Raw genomic sequence first — 15,616 nt, 5'->3', positions numbered from 1 at the left:
CAATAGAGAGCTGACACGAAGTTAAAGCCAGCATAGATAGAACGTTAGGGACAAATTAATTTTCTTGGGACATGATATTAGCAGGGTAGGAATATTATCAGATCCGTCCTAGCTATCAGTTACTGACAGATTTGAGGCGTCTAAGAACAAAAAGCAACTCAGACTTGTGTTTGGAGTACTCGAGTACTACCGACGTTTTGTTGATGTTGAATCATATAATGCATATTTCCAATGCCCGTTATTGAAAAACAGATATCCCTTAGGTTTCAGCCAAATAATGCTAGTCCGCTTTTGAAGAATTGAATAATAGTTTAATAAGTAGTCCGATATCATTCCATCCATATTTTGGGAAGCCCTTTTTTATGTCAGTTTACGCAAGTGGGTACAGAATAGCAGAAGGAGTGTTTCAGATGGAAACAAAAGATATTGAAGTAGCACACAAAACGATCGCATTTGAAAGTCATTCGCTGCAACTAGCACAGCGTAATTATGATATTTCGGAATTGGAGTCTCTGGCTATAAAGTTTGGTACTTTAAAGTTTGAACAGTACTGATTGGATCACAAAATGGTAATATATAGTGACTACAAGTCTCTTACATTCTCAAAAACTTACAAATCGAAGCATACAAGGCTAAGAAGATGAGCCATGTCCTTTCAGTAGTTCTACCTTGATATTAGACATAGACAAGGAAAGGACGATCTGGTAACTGATGGTCTATCGAGAAGTGCTGAACTGTGCAATGAATCAGTAATCCTGCGGAGAGAAATAAATGATGTTGATCAGTTGAAATTTGTCGAAAGTCATTTATGGGACCCCAATTATACTAAGGTAGCCCAGTACTATTACCTGCATAAAGGAATTTTGTTACAAAGAACGTTTGCAGGTACGAATCCTGCCTCGGGCATGGATATGTGTGATGTCCTTAGGTTAGTTAGGTTTAAGTAGTTCTAAGTCTAGGGGACTGATGACTTCAGATGTTAAGTACCATAGTGCTTAGAGCCATTTTAACGATTTTTTAACCAGATTTTCCTCATTTGCCCGTATTATTAGCTGGTGCAGTCTCCACAAAAAAGTTTTTTTGTACCTGTAAATCATTTTTATATCCTCTACTCTCATTGTTATTGTTATTGTTATTATTATTATCTTATCACTGTTAATGGCAGAAGCAGTAGTAGTATAAGTATTAACTTTATTAGTTCAAGTCAGTTTTACCTAACAACATTATCACTATCGACACAGATCATTTTAAAATGATCTGTCATATTACAATGGTTACTTGAGAGGTAACTGTGATGTAAAAAAAGTACTGTATGTGTGAAATCCTGGCCCGATGTAAGAGAAGGCCTGATGGCCCTCATCAGATAAGATTAAATAAATAAATAAATAAATAGTGTGCAGTTGCAGCTGAATGGAACCTTATTTCCTCTTTCTGATTTCATTCCTTTTTCATATCTTTTGTATACTGGGTGGTCCCAGATGAATGAAATCTTATTTCCATTTTCAGGTTTCATTCTGTAGTTAATGGAATTATATATCTTCATCAGTGTACATAAGTTATTAGTGGGTAAGAATCTTAATAAAATGAGAATTATTCAGCGATTTTGACATATCTTGATTTGTGACATAGTAACTACGAGAGGAAAGTTTTGTTAATAAATTGAAAATGTTCACTGAAATTCTGTGTCCGAAACCGCGAGACTGCTACCGTCGCAGGTTCGAATTCTGCCCCTGGAATGGATGTGTGTGATGTCCTTAGGTTAGTTAGGTTTAAGTAGTTCTAGGTTATAGGGGACTGATGACCTCAGATGTTAAGTCCCATAGGGCTTAGAGCCATTTGAACCATTTTGAAATTCTGTAGCTTCTGGACAAGAGCAGAAAAGATACCACTCAGTATGGGCTATTGAACGGATTAGTTCGGAAATACATCAATATTTTTCATCAAAATCTGGACAAGAGCAGAAAAGATAGCACTCAGTATGGGCTATTGAACGGATTAGTTCGGAAGTACATCAATGTTTTTCATCAAAAATTATAAAGGCTGAAGTCTTCTGAAATATTTGGAAATGGACTTTACCTAAAGGTTTATTTTGAAATTGGTTATTATGTTGTTGTTATTCAGGGAGTTTAATATGCTTGTGTTATGCAGGGGCAAGCAAAAGCGGGTTTGCTAATATTTTAAGGAGATCTGAGGACGTGGCGTCATGCACATCCCAGAAATTTGCGTAAAATAGTCACCAGGCTGATGTAAGAAATGATAATAAGTAATTAGAGTGCCCCATTCAACGAAGAAAGGATGGGTAGGGTGGTCAGTAGGCTGACGTCATCCATGGAGAAAGGATATAAGAATAGGTTTATGTATTTTTCCCTCACGTCTGAGAAAGTGCTTTATAAACGCCAATATTTCCTGTAAGCTAAAAAGTAAATGATGGTGTAGAAACTGACAAACACATGCAATAATATTTGCAGAGATACTTGCTCTCTAATGTTGCTTAACGTAATGAGACAAACGGACAACTCTTACAATAATGTAATGAAAACTTACTTAGTCCTCGGCGATACAGCCCATGTGGGGCCTTGGCCTCTCCGATGATCACAGCCCAATCCTGACGATTTTCTGCTCGTTTCCTCCATCTCCCGACTCCAATATTTCTCAAATTATTTTCCACATCCTCCAGCCATCGTTTCCGGGGTCTCACTTTGCTTCATTTGCCACCTTCATTTCCTGTGTAAACCTTTTTGACAGCTCGAACCTCCGACATTCGCTCTTCATGGCCCAGCCATCTCAGTCTGTTACACTGAATTTCAGTCACCAAGTCAGGATTTCTATACACTTCTTCCAATTCCTTGTTTCTCCTTTTCCTCCATTGCCTCGCCTCATACAGAGCTCCAGAAGTCTTTCTAAATATTTTCCCCTCCCATCTTCCCAGGAGCTCTTCTTTTGCTACAGTCATTGTCCATGTTTTTGTGCCGTACATTACCATCGGTCTTATGACTGTTAGATAGACAGTCACATTCGATTTTCTGCTCTATCTACGTGACTGAAGGATCTTGATCAGGGCCCAGTAAGCTCTATTTCCTGGAGCAATTCTCGATTTTATTTCTTCTGTTATTTTGCTATCCTCCGTAACCAGCACTCTCCAGTATTGGTTCAAATGGCTCTGAGCACTATGGGACTTAACATCTGAGGTCATCAGTCCCCTAGAACTTAGAACTACTTAAACCTAACTAACCTAAGGACATCACACACATCCATGCCCGAGGCAGAACTCGAACCTGCAACCGTAGCGGTCGCGCGGTTCCAGACTGAAGCGCCTAGAACCGCTCGGCCACTCCGGCTGGCCCCAGGTATTGGAACTTCTCACATGTCTCATAATTGCCTCTGATCAGGTTAATATATTTTTCTCTTTAACAACAGCATTTTTCCTGGAAGCAAAGAGATACTGTGTTTTGTGTTGTTTACTCTAAGTCCCAACTGTTTCGCCTCCTTTTCCAGTCTGCCAAATCCTTCTTCCATTTCTTTCAGACATCTAGACAGCATACGCACATCATCGGCATCAGCTAGATTTTGGTGCATACGGTTAAACAGAGTGCAACCTCGGTTATCAGACTCCACCCTCCTCATCTCTCGCTCCAACACTACGTTGAAGAGTAGCGCGGGTAAGAAATCACTCTGTCTTAAACCTTGATTGACCTCAAATTCTTCAGAAAGTTTTACTTCTTCTTTTACCTGGCATTTTGTGCTGGTGAGGGTCATTTGTATTAGTCTAATAAGTTTACTTGGGAATTCCATCTCCATTAAGGTGTCACATAGCTTTTTCCTCTTAACACTATCATAGGTCTGTTTAAAGTCTACAAAAAACTGGTGTACATCCCCATTATATTCATAACACTTTTCCATTATTTGTCTTATAGTGAAGATCTGGTCAGTTGTTGATCCGCCTGGTCGAAAACCGCACTGTTGCTCTCCAAGTATTTCCTCTGTAATTGGTGCAAGTCTCATAGCAATGACTTTGGCTAATACTTTGTACACCACGCTGACTAAAGCAATACCGCGATAATTTTAACAGTTTGGTTTGTCCTTCTTCTTATGAATCGGGCATATAATGACCATGTTCCACTGGCCTGCCTTCTCTTCGTTTTCCCATATTTCCACTATCAGCTGATGTACTAATCTTGTTAGATGTTCACCTTCACCCTTGATCACCTCTGCTGAAATGTTGTCGTTACCTGGAGCCTTATTATTCTTTAGGCCTTTAATTGCCTTCCTAACTTCCTCTACTATTGGTGTAGGTACAGGTCTTTCATCCTGACTAACATTCTGCAACGGTTGGTCACCCTATGTTTCATTTTCTTCCCGAACTTCTCTTTCTGTAGTGACATTCAGCAGCTCACTGAAAAATTCAGCCCATCGGTCTGGAGCCTGTTCTTGTCCTCCTATAAAATTTCCTTCTTTATCTCTGCAGAATACCGTACGTGGTTGGAAACCTTTCGTCAGTTGCTGAACTCTGTTGTAGAATTTTCTTACTTCTTGATCATTATACTCTTCTTCTAGCTCCGTAATCTATCTCCTTGCTAATTCTCGTTTATTTCTTCTGCAAATCCTAACTGCCTCTTTCCTCTTCTTCACGAATTCTTATGTATTAGATCTTATTGTCCTGTTTATCATTTTCTTCCTTGCCTCATTTTTTCTTCCTCGTACCATCCTGCACTTTTCACACTTTCTTCTGAACCTAAAACTTCTTCTGCAGCTTCTTGTAGAGCCTCTTTAATCACACTCAACTTCCCTTCGATGCTTGCCAGAGCTTGGCTTTGTTTAGCCTCACACTTCTTCTGAAGTTCTGTTTCATACTTTTCGGTTACTCCCCTCTCTTTCAATATGGAAACATTATATCTTCACGGAGCTTTTCTCCTCCCTCTGGATCTATAGACGGCTCTACGTTTTCTCTATATCTCTCTTACAATATAATGACCCGAATCGCAGTTAGCCCCCTGCAGCTATCAACTTCAAGGATGTCAGTCGCATGTCCCCTGTCTATCACCACATGGTCAATCTGATTAAAAGTAGTGCCATCTGGCGAGCGCCATGTGGCTTCCCTTATGTTCTTTCTCTAGAATCATGAACTCTTCACTACCATTGCATTGCCCATGGCAAACTCTTTAAGTCTTTGTCCATTTTTACTCGACAGCTCACGCAGGCTTTCAGTTCCTACTGTTTCTCTAAGGGCTTCTTTTTTTTCCCACTTTTGCATTGGGCTCACCCACCACTATCTTTACATCATTCCTTAGTATGCCTTCTAATTCCTGTTCCAGTCGACCATAGAACTCATCTTTCACTTCATCCTCATCAACTTCTGTGGGTGCATACACATATAGTAGAGTGATGTTGAAGAAGTGGGCCTTCATTCTCATGGTATACATCCTTTCATTTATAGGGTTAAAATTTATGACTGCTGCTTTAATACTTATTGTCTACAAGAAAGCCAGTACCACCTACTATACCACTGTCTCCTCCACTATACATAATTGTGTAATTACCACTTCTTATGATACCATCTCCTTTCCATCTGACCTCTTGAATTGCTGCTACTCCTATACGGTATTTCTCAGATGGTTCTGAGCGCTATAGGACTTTACTGATGACGTCATCAGTCCCCTAGAACTTAGAGCTACTTAAACCTAACTAACCTAAGGACATCACGCACATCCATGCCCGAGGCAGGACTCGTAGCGGTCGTGCGGTTCCAGACTATAGCGACCAGGTGTTCCTGTCTTTGAGTTTTGTAACAATATTTTTTTTTCGATATGGGGTTGTTAGCACCATGATCAACCCTCAACCTGGAGGACCTGGATTTGTACCGGGTTTACTCTCTTAGGGAGACTGACTTCACCACGTCTCTATAGACCTCCCTGACCTATGTTGCAGGAAATTAAAATGATAATGAAAACGGATGTGCTTAGGGTAGAATATGACGAGAGATAGGTTATCAATAGGACATTGTGAGACACACTTCGTCTGCCTTCTCCCTTTTGGCCTGTCCGGCATAGGTGACTCTGCTGGTAGCTATGGTGCCGCCGGCATAGCCCTTCGGATCCAGAACACACAAACCTACTTGCCCGCATGGACAGTGCTACGTTAAGGCGGTGTCCCCTGAGCAGGCAATGAAAACTGGCCGATATAAAACAAAGTAAAATACTGAATTGGACATATTAAAATAAAAGCAGAAACTTGTAAAGAGTGCAGTGCATGGATCAAACCGTGCAATATAATGAGAACCGAAGTAATAAATAATATCACGTATTTTGAGAGCAATTTTCTCTTATTAATTGTCTTCAGAGAACATAATAATTTGATACAGTAAAACTGTTTCTGTTAGCATTTGTCATAATTAAGTAAATAAGGAGAAAAAGAAATCAGATTTTAAATTTACTTTTTCCTCCCTATGGATACTAAGAGAACAGAGGGTGAGGCTATGTTATCTGTTTCTCAGGGACATAGAGGTATCTATATTTGTAGCCTACGAGTTGCGTGCAGAAAGAGGCGAGGACAGTAGCTGAAGGGACTCCTTGCATTTCCCTTGTAAAGAAATAAAATGGGGAAAAGAATGCTCACCAAAATGACTTCCCTCTCTCCCCAAAGTGATTAATGAGTGAGTGATCGATAGCACACTCACCAAACTGCCTGCTGTCTGTAAAATTATAAGTGAATACAAAAGCTGTACATGTTCAGTGTTTATTGTTTCTCTTATTTCACGTAAATTACCTGAAATTGGAAAACAAAACATTTTAAATACAAAGCTAATGTTATTTGATTGAAAAAGATAATTGAATTGAAATTCATTTTTTATCATATTTGTGTATATATGTAATAATCTGTTCATTTGTGTTCCTTGATGTGTATAAAATATTTTTGAATGTCTGCTAATAAGTAATAAAATATGCTACTAGTAGATTTTCAAAGAGGTATGAGCTTCTCGTAACCAGTATTTAGTATTCAATATTTTCTTTCAGTATTTAAATTTATTCTGAAATTTTACCACAAAATAAAGTAGGGATGATGTGTGAAAGCAATCACTCTGTCTCTCGTGGTGGGTGAGGGAGAGGTTCTCCCCACCATCACTGGGCCATGGTGAAGCTGTCAGCACCTGATGCTACATACATACATACATGCATACATACATACCTTAATACCAGTTGCATAGCCGGCCGGTGTTGCCGTGCGGTTAAAGGCGCTTCAGTCTGGAACCGCGTGACCGCTACGGTCGCAGGTTCGAATCCTGCCTCTGGCATGGATGTGTGTGATGTCCTTAGGTTAGTTAGGTTTAAGTAGTTCTAAGTTCTAGGGGACTGATGACCACAGATGTTAAGTCCCATAGTGCTCAGAGCCATTTGAACCATTTGAACCAGTTGCATAGATCATAAATAAGACATTTCGTAATGATGTGGAACGTGTCACTTCAAAACCAGTTTTCCTTACACAAAACCATTAATTTTCTTTTAGTTACTACTTCACATCTAAAAATACATCTATTGTGTAGAAGGAGTTGTCACTCAGAAATTCTTTGAATTTGTTTTGAAATGTTGGTTGGCTATCTGTCATACTTTAAGTGCTATTTGACTAATGACCAAAGATATTTTTGGCAGCATAATTCACCCCTTTCTGTACCAAGGTCAGATTTAACACAGAGTAGTGACGATCATCCTCTCTTCTAGTTTTGTAGTTATGCACTTCGCTGTTATTTGTGGACTGGGATGGGCTATCAATAACAAATTTCATAAGTGACTATAGGTATAGCGGAGGTACTGTGAATATTCCTATTTCCTTAAATAAATGTCTGCAAGGTGATCTTGGGTGGGCTCCAGCTATTATTCTGATTCCACGCTTTTGTGCAATAAATACTTTTTCTCTTAATGATGAATTACCTCAAAATATGATACCATATGAAAGCAGGGAATGAAAATAGGCATAGTAGGTTAATTTACTGGTATGTTTATCACCAAACTTGCAATAACGCTAATAGCATAAGTATCTAAACCTAACCGTTTCAGCAGATTATCGACATGTTTCCTCCAGTTCAATTTGTGAGCAATGCACACACCTAGAAATTTTGAATATTCTGCCTTAGCAACATACTTCTCTTCATAGTCTATATATATCAATGGTGTTGTGCCATTTACTGTACAGAATTGTGTATACTATGTTTTCTCAAAATTTAGGGAGAGTTCATTTGGATGTACGTACAGAGCAAACAAACAGTTGCACAGTAATCTAAAGTGAAATTAAATGTTTGAATACTGTTGCAAGACTTACCTAGATTGTGTATAACCATTCGCTCGACGAAAGATCCTTACCCAAAGACTGGAAAGTGGTACAGGTCACACCAGTATTCAAGAAAGGTGGTAGAAGTAATCCACTACATTATAGGCCCATATCGTTAACGTCAATATGCAGCAGGATTTTAGAACATATATTGTGTTCGAACATTGTAATTACCTCGAAGGAAACGGTCCATTGACACACAGTCAACATGGGTTTAGAAAACATCGTTCCTGTGAAACACAACTAGCTCTTTATTCACATGAAGTGCTGAGTGCTATTGACAAGAGATTTCAGATCGATTCCGTATTCCTGGATTTCCGGAAGGCTTTTGACACTGTACCATACAAGCGGCTTGCAGTGAAATTGCGTGCTTAGGGAATATCGTCTCAGTTATGTGGCTGGATTTGCGATTTCCTGTCAGAGAGGTCACAGTTCGTAGTAATTGACGGAAAGACATCGAGTAAAACAGAAGTGATTTCTGGCGTTCCCCAAGGTAGTGTTGTAGGCTCTTTGCTGTTCCTGATCTATATAAACGATTTGGGGGACAATCTGAGCAGCGGTCTACGATTGTTTGCAGATGACGCTGTCATTTATCGACTAATAAAGTCATCAGAAGAGCAAAACAAACTGCAAAACGATTTAGAAAAAATATCTGAATGGTACGAAAAGTGGGAGTTGACCCTAAATAACGAAGAGTTTGAGGTCATCCGCATGAGTGCTACAAGAAACTCGTTAAAATTCGGTTACACGATAAATCAGTCTAATCTAAAAGCTGTAAATTCAACTAAATGCCTAGGTATTACAATTAAGAACAACTTAAATTGGAAAGGACAAATAGAACTTGTTGTGGGGAAGGCTAACCAAAGGGGCAAATTCAAATGGCTCTGAGCACTATGGGACTTAACTTCTAAGGTCATCAGTCCCCTAGAACTTAGAACTACTTAAACCTAACTCACCTAAGGACATCACATACATCCATGCCCGAGGCAGGATTCGAACCTGCGACCGTAGCGGCCGCGCGGTTCCAGACTGTAGCGCCTGTAACCGCTTGGCCACCACGGCCGGCCTAACCAAAGGCTGCCTTTGACTGGCAGCACACTTAGAAAATGTAACAGATCTACTAAGCAGACTACCTGCATTACGCTTGTCCGTCCTCTTTTAGAATACTGCTCCGCGGTGTGGAATTCTTACCATACAGGACTGACGGAGTACATCGAAAAAGTTCAAAGAAAGGCAGCACGTCTTGTATTATCGCGAAATATGGGACAGAGTGTCACAGAAATGATACAGGATTTGGGCTGGAAATCATTATAAGAAAGGCGTTTTTCGTTGCGACGGAATCTTCTCACGAAATTCCAATCAGCAACTTCCTCCTCCGAATGCGAAAATATTTTGTTGACACCGATCTACATAGGGAGGAACGATCACCACGATAAAATAACGGAAATCAGAGCTCGTACGGAAAGATATAGGTGCTCATTATTTCCGCGCGCTATACGAGATTGGAATAACAGAGAATTGTGAAGGTGATTCGATGAACCCTCTGCCAGGCACTGAAATGTGATTTGCAGAGTATTCATGTAGATGTAGATGTAGATGTCAAAGTTAAATGTTTTGAGCCTCAGTATGACTCACAGACTAGTTTCCTCAAAAATTCACTTTATAAAAGTGCGTAATATTAAGGATGTATAATTGTACTTTTGAAGTTAGAGTCTGTTTTATGCAAATCATATTACAATGGTTTTATCTTCAGAATTAATTGGTAAAAACTGACGTTCAGACAAAAAATTATAATAACGAGTTAGGTTAACTAACCTTCGCAGTTAAGATACGAAGCTGAAACAACAGCATTATGTTTAATACGTGTAACAATGGGTCTATATCAACTTTCAAAATGATTGTATTATGTAACTTAGGTATCGAAGTTAGGAAAGAGACAGTTCAGTGGTGGCAATCTACCGTCTGTTCCATTTGAAAAATTCTGTAAACTTGAGTTTAAAAGTTATCGAGCTGAGTCTATTACAGTACATAAAAACAGTACATTTTTGCTCAGAGGAAAATTAGGACAGCTTTTAGTCTTCAACCACCAGCGATATAAATAAGTCTTTAGTAAAAAAGGATGCTATGTGAACAATGCTTCAACGTTGAAAGCTTTCCAACAACAGGTCTTCTGGATGCTGTCAGCACCGAGAGTGTATAAATATCAACGGGAAGTTGTTCGATCGTTGTCAGTTGTACGTGATGTGCCGTGATTCTGTCCGGGATCGTGTCTAGTAAGCTTGGATGGCGCTTAATAAGACTGATATGACTGTTTTTACGATCGAATTAAATGTCGTACTTATCTAGTGCAAATGTGTAAAAGTGAACTTTCTTGGATTAATATTTTACTGGAGAGCCTGTGTTTCGATTTCAATGTTCTGTTCTGTATGCTCTAGATTAAAGCGTGGCAAGTGACGTAGTTTAAGGCGAGCAGTTAACTGTACCTAATTAGCAGTCTTAGCGATAATTGGAACTTCGGGTAGAAATCGTTTCTGAATTGCGTCGAATACTGATTACGACATAAATATCTTAATGAATTGAGAAAGTTCACAATTGTGCTTGTGAACTTTAATGGAATATACTGATTCGTGGAACGACACTAGACTTTTAATGAATGTCATAGTTCCTGACTCCTTTGACTTAGGGAGCTTTAACATTTTATTTCAGTTTCGGCGAGCTGAGTTGTGGACTTGTAGAATGCGGATTATGAGTAGTATGCTCTCCACCGCTTTCTGGCTGTTGGTACACCAGAGAACAAATGAACACTGTCTGGGCTGGGACACACAACAAACCACAATCACGCTGCGTTTTGGTGTAGTGAAAAGTGTTCTTACGATCTTATTTGTGAAAATACGTGTTATATTTACGTGTGCATCACGTCACTTCACGATGATGCGGAGAATAGAAGGGCTTGCCAAACGAAAACGTAAGAAAAAACGAATATAGCAGCGAAATATAGGGACAAACTAAATAAATTCTAGATGATAGGTTAACTCACAGCAAAATGTCTCATCAACATCGTTTGGTTGCAGATGACAATCCACAGTAAATAATACACAACTGATCCGGAAAACTCATGCACACCAAGTGTAAAGGTATTAACAAAACGAAACAAACTATTGTTTGAATTAAACATCCACATAATTTTGTAATCATTTAATAAAAATGTTCACACTACAGAATAAATAAAACGGAAACCCACTTATGATGGCACAGTGGTGCTGAAACATGTTTGGGTACGGAGAAAAAACGGTGCTTTGCATAAATGGCGGACTCACGTCCTACAATTTTAGCTGCAAACACGGTAAACACAAGGAGCTGCAAATCCAAATGGTGAAAATTTGGCACATGTTTGCCACTAAGGATGAATATATGACATATGTGCCAGTGACTTATTACAGTCAGTAATAAGCCATTGGCACACATTTGCCGCTAAAGATTTATAAATGGCATACGTGCCAATGACTTATTACGGTCAGATGTCCGGTAAAACTATGAAGTATTTTCGTGACAGCAAAGTTAACATATGTATGGACAAAAATTTTCATAAGGAGATCCACAATGTTAAAGTACTTAGAGGAGTAGACACAGGCTCAGACCATTGTATGGTTAAAATTAAAATCAAATTCACACCGTTAAAGAAGAGGACCGGAAAAACTAATAAAATAAAAAGGAGGTTTGACCCACATCAGCTAATTAAAAATAATAAGTACCAAGAAATAACACAAACCATCAAATTAACAGATGGTCTAGAACAACTAGTGCCTAATCTTAAAAAAGAAGCAGAGAATCTAGCTCCCTTGAACCCACGAAGGAAACATGCATGGTGGACATCAGAATGTGACAAACTCCATGAAGATAGACACCAAGCATGGTTGAAGTTTCAAACACATAAAACTGAAGAAAATGCCATCAACCTAAAAAATGAAAGAAAAAAATTCACTCAAAATATTAGAAGAATCAAGAGAGGATTTCATAAAGATATTATAAAGTCTATAGAAGGTAATTATCATAAAACCAACTCCAGGAACTACTACAAAATCTTTGGGAAACAACTACAACAATATGAGGCCCCTACACTAATACTGAAAGATGAAGATGGAAGAATGACGCACAGTAACAAGGAAAATGCAGAAATCATGGCAAAAGCATTTTACAAACTTCTGAATTGCGAGGAACCCAAAGAACCCTTACAAATCAACATAAATACCCCAATAAAAACCAAACCTAACAAACTAGACCCTCCAACTTTCCAAGAAGTAGAAGAAATTCTTAAAGAACAAAAAAATTATAAGGCATGTGGAGAAGATCAGGTTTTTGTTGAAATGTGGAAATATGCAAGTGACACAGTCAAGACCTCCTTACACATGGCTCTAACAAAAATTTAGGTAACAGAACAATTTCCCGAACATTGGACCACAGCTATCATCCACCCACTACACAAAAAGGGAGATAAGAGTAACCCAGATAACTACAGAGGAATCTCTCTCCTAGATTGCACATATAAAATTCTATCCAAGATCCTATATGAAAGAACCAAGGAGCAATTAGAACAGGAGTTAGGGGAATATCAGGGAGGTTTCAGACCATGGAGAAGCTGTGCAGAGCAGATAATTAGTTTAAAATTGATTATGGCATACTACAAGAAACGGAACAAACCTCTGGCAATAACATTTGTAGATTTTAAGAAGGCATATGACTGTCTCCACAGACCTTCAGTATTAAAAATTTTAAGAAATCTAGGACTCCATCCAAAACTAATTAAAATAATACAACTCACTCTAACCAACACCAAATCAAAAGTGAAGTTTAGAGGAGAAATTTCGGAACCATTCCTCATAAAAACAGGCTTAAGACAAGGTGACTGCCTATCACCATTACTTTTCAACTGTGTACTGGAATACATAATGAGAGAATGGTACAAGGACAATCCAAAGAGGATAAGAATTGGAAGTGCAAAAGATGATATTAGCTTAAACTGCTTGGGATTTGCTGATGATCTTGCTCTCCTAGCCAACACCGTTCAAGAAGCTAGGCAACAAGTGAAATCACTACAAGAAATAGCAGAGAAAGTAGGCCTTAGAATATCATTTGAAAAAACGGAGATTATGCTAACTGATCCAACACTTGCAAAAAAAAATTACAATAGGAGAACAGGAAATCAAAATTGTTGATAAATTTAAGTATTTAGGCGAAATAATAACATACAATCTAAATGAGAAGCCGTCATGGCAAAATAGAATAAAAAAACTGAACTATGCAAATTACATTACCAAAACTACATACAACAAGAAAAGCCTATCTATAGATGCAAAATTAAAACACTATAAAACAGTTACACAACCAGAAATAACGTATACAGCTGAAACTATCTTCAAAACAACTAATACAGCAGAAATTGACAGAATACTAAAAATAGAAAGAAGAATAATTAGGACATGTATAAATAAACAGTATAAAATAAATGGACATTGGAGAATAGCATCAAATGAAACAGTATATAAGAAAATAGAACCAGTCATGAGCACAATCAGGAAGAAACGTATCTCATTCTTTGGACATCTGATGAGAACTCCAGAAAACAGAATTAGTAAAAAAATAATACAAAAATTGTGGAATAGCAAGAGCGACATTAAATGGATCACAGAAATTAAGGAAGATATAAAAGAACTTCAAATTACAGTAGATGACCTAAAAAACAAGACAGAGAAAACCAGAACACTGCAAGACCCGCAAACCAGGCTACAAATGAAAATCAATAAAAGGAGTACAGGAAGAGTTGTCTCAGATGAACAAAGAAAGAAAATATCTGAAAGAATGAAGAAATATTGGGCAGACAGAAGAGCAAAACACCTTTCATATAAGAATAGCCTCTAATAATTATATCACCTAAATATATTAAGTTATTGTCGAACCAAATTGTATCCATTTGTAACAACTTGTTTAGAACTTTGTATTTTTGACTACAGTGGTCCAATGAAGGCCATAAAATAAATAATAAAAAAAAATAATAATAATATGTTTACAAAGAGAAAAGCCGTCTAAAATGCAAATACGTCACAACATTAATAACAAGAATTCATGTGTAAGTGGGAGAGCATGCCAGATCAAGTGTAGTAATTACGGAAAAAATATACATGGGCAGACGGGACGAGATTCTGAGACTACATAAAAAAAGGACACACGTCTCCACAGCAACACAACAACTTTCGGTCCACATTCGGTAGATCGCAAACGTTCTGCTGAATGCCACTGAACAGGCCAGTACGGGGTTCTGCTATCCTAATATCATTGTATTTTATTAAAATTTCATTTTAATTCTTTTCTATGACTTCCGTTCACGCTCTGTCGTAGGGAGAACGTTAGTAACTTCTTACTGTAATGACATTTCCGCGACTATTTTCTTCATTTATGATATATTTACGTTTTTATAAAATGTACTTCGCCGACGTTTTGTGACTCATTGAGTTACCTACATCACAGTATTTTTATCGGCACATATTTTAGATGCGTTTGAATGCGAAGTTCGGTATGCAGAGTAAATATATTGTGCATGATTTTAAGATATGATAGTCGTTGATGCGTGCGTATGGTTTTAATTTCTCATATTACCTTTTAAAATTAAAAAAAGAATAATGTGTATTCTTGGCGTTGTTCTTCTTAAAATACCAGGTTTACTTGACTGACCACGGAAAACGGACGTGCAGAGCTTACTACTATCCTCCCACTTCGAATATGTTTTTCTACTTCCCCTCTCTCTTCGATATCCCTAAAATCCTGTCAAAAAGGCGAATAAATTCCATATTCTGTAGAAGAAATCTGTCACAGTAGCGAAGATGAACAAGTGCTCATATCGCATATGGTATGCATTTTAGAGCCATGTTTATTAGTCATTGTTTTGGTGGGTACTTCCACCTCTCAACATTCGATATTTCTTTATTAACACCCCCCTCCCCATAATGACGCAGTATGATATTGTAATTTCAGTCTTTTATCGTATAATGATATGGTATACGTTCACTGTAATGTTGAATGATTTTATGATGTTCATGGTGCATAACTATATTTGTTTGACCAAAGACAAAGAGTCTGTCGTCAGACGCATAAGAAAACCTTTATTCATTTCATTTAACCTGTTTGAAACTATCATTTTCAGAAGTGAAAGAGGCTCAAATCATTAGCAATTTCCTGTCAAAATTTAGAATCGACAGTCGTGTCCTGCAAAGGATAGCCAAAAAATACATATATAAAGCAAATA

Source organism: Schistocerca cancellata, chromosome 4 (assembly GCF_023864275.1).
Source record: "Schistocerca cancellata isolate TAMUIC-IGC-003103 chromosome 4, iqSchCanc2.1, whole genome shotgun sequence".
NCBI classification, from domain to species: domain Eukaryota; kingdom Metazoa; phylum Arthropoda; class Insecta; order Orthoptera; family Acrididae; genus Schistocerca; species Schistocerca cancellata.
This window is presented reverse-complemented; position numbering follows the sequence as displayed.